The sequence below is a fragment of the Petromyzon marinus genome, unplaced genomic scaffold (assembly GCF_048934315.1).
Source record: "Petromyzon marinus isolate PM22_M1 ecotype Great Lakes invasive population unplaced genomic scaffold, UKy_Petmar_22M1.pri1.0 PM_G_Scaffold_71, whole genome shotgun sequence".
NCBI lineage: Eukaryota > Metazoa > Chordata > Hyperoartia > Petromyzontiformes > Petromyzontidae > Petromyzon > Petromyzon marinus.
The window spans coordinates 132,501-135,000 of record NW_027423026.1 but is presented as its reverse complement, the minus strand read 5'-3'; positions in this window follow the sequence as shown (position 1 = coordinate 135,000).

Sequence of the window (2,500 nt, the reverse complement as noted above, 5' to 3'; positions counted from 1 at the left end):
CCCCACCAGAGATCAGCCCAATGAGGGTGGTGTCGTCCGACAAACTTCAAGAGTTTGACGGACAGATGATTGGAGGCGCAGCTGTTGGTATACAGGGAGAAGAGCAGTGGGCAAAGGACGCAGCCCTGAGGAGTTCCCGTGCTGATGGACCTGGAGTCAGAGACTTCTGTTCCCGGCTTAACGCACTGCTTCCTGTCAGAGAGGAAGTCTGTGATCCACCTGCAGGTGGAGTAGGGCACGTTCAGCTGGAAGAGCTTGTCCTGAAGCAGGGCAGGGATGATGGTGTTGAAGGCAGAGCTGAAGTCCACAAACAGGATCCTGGCGTAGGATGCTGGGGCGTCCACATGCTGTAGGGTGAAGTGGAGGGCCATGTTAACTGCGTCGTCCACAGACCTGTTGGCTCTGTAGGCAAACTGAAGGGGGTCCAGGAGAGGGTCTGTGATGGCTTTGAGGTGTGCCAGGAGCAGGCGCTCAAAAGACTTCATTACCACAGATGTAAGGGCGACCGGTCTGTAATCATTTAGTCCTGTTGGCCTTAGCTTTTTGGGCACAGCGATGATGGTGGAGGACTTGAGACAGGCTGGTACATGGCATGTCTCCAGGGAGGTGTTAAAGATGTTGGTGAACACCGGAGACAGCTGGCCAGCGCAGTGCCTGAGGGTGGCTGGAGAGACAGAGTCCGGCCCGGCTGCTTTGCGTGGATTCTGCCTCTTGAAAAGCCCATTAACTTCTCCCTCCTGAAAGGAGAGAGTCGTTTCTGTAGTATGGGTGGGGGATGGGGCCTCTTGGGTGGGAAGGGGTGGTTCAGGACAGTCCAATTGTCTTTCAAATCTACGGTAGAACTCGTTCAGGTCGTTGGCTAGGCGGGAGTCGTTAGTGGTGTGGGGCGCTCTGGGTTTGTAGTTGGTGATGTGCCTGAGCCCTTTGGCAGACAGAAGCAGCGTCGTTAGTAGAGAACTGGTGTTTTAGTGTCTCTGAGTACAGTCGTTTAGCCTCTCTCACCGCTTTGCTAAACCTGTTCTTCGACTCCTTGAATCTGTCTCTATCCCCACTCCTAAACGCTTCCTCCTTCTCCAACCTCAACCTTTTGAGCTTTGCTGAGAACCAGGGCTTGTTGTTGTTAAAGTTCACCCTGGTACGTGTTGGGATACAGCAGTCCTCACAGAAGCTGATGTACACAGCCTCTGTGAGTTCATCCAGACTATTGGTAGCAGTCGTGAACATATCCCAGTCAGTACAGTCTAAGCACGCCCGCAAATCTTCCACAGCCTCACTGGTCCACTGTTTAGATGTCCTCACAGCAGGTTTACAGAGTTTTAGTTGCTGCCTGTATGCACGAATCAGGTGGACCAAGGGAGTTCTGTGCGAGCCGAACAGCCCCGTGACCCACAAGAGAAACATCCCCGCCAAATTCGAGCGTTTGACGGGGTCTATCCGTGAAAAAATATTCACGTTTTTGAGTGCACATGCATTTCTGCTGCAAATGCCTCTGGAAGTTTCATGCCGTTCGTATGCCAATTGTGGCAACACGAAAATGACCCGTTTTCCCATTCCCAGGGATTTCTGTGCGACCCTAACAGCCCCGTGAGCCACAAGAGACACATCCCCGCCAATTTCTAGCGTTTCACGGGGTCTATCCGTGAAAAATATAGACGTTTTTGAGTGCACATGCATTTCTGCTGCAGATGCCTCTGGAAGTTTCATGCCGTTCGTACGCAATGTGGCAACACGAAAATGACCCCTTTTCCCATTCCGAGGGATTTCTGTGCGACCCTAACTAACAGCGCCCGTGAGCCACAAGAGAGACATCCCCGCCAATTTATAGCGTTTCACGGGGTCTATCCGTGAAAAATATAGACGTTTTTGAGTGCACATGCATTCCTGCTGCAAATGCCTCTGGAAGTTTCATGCCGTTCCTATGCAATGTGGCCACACAAAAATGACCCGTTTTCCCATTCCGAGGCATTTCTGTGCGACCCTAACAGCCCCGTGAGCCACAAGAGAGACATCCCCGCCAACTTCTAGCGTTTGACGGGGTCTATGCGTGAAAAATATTAAAATTTTTGAGTGCACGTGCCTTTCTGCTGCAAATGCCTCTGGAAGTTTCATGGCGTTCCTATGCAATGTGGCAACACGAAAATGACCCCTTTTCCCATTCCGAGGGAGTTCTGTGCCACCCTAACAGCCCCGTGAGCCACAAGAGACACATCCCCGCCAATTTCTAGCGTTTCACGGGGTCTATCCGTGAAACATATAGAAGTTTTTGAGTGCACATGCATTCCTGCTGCAAATGCCTCTGGAAGTTTCATGCGGTTCGTACGCAATGTGGCAACACGAAAATGACCCGTTTTCCCATTCCCAGGGATTTCTGTGCGACCCGAACAGCCCCGTGAGCCACAAGAGACACATCCCCGCCAATTTCTAGCGTTTCACGGGGTCTATCCGTGAAAAATATCAATTTTTTTTTGACTGCACATGCATTTCTGCTGCAAATGCCTCT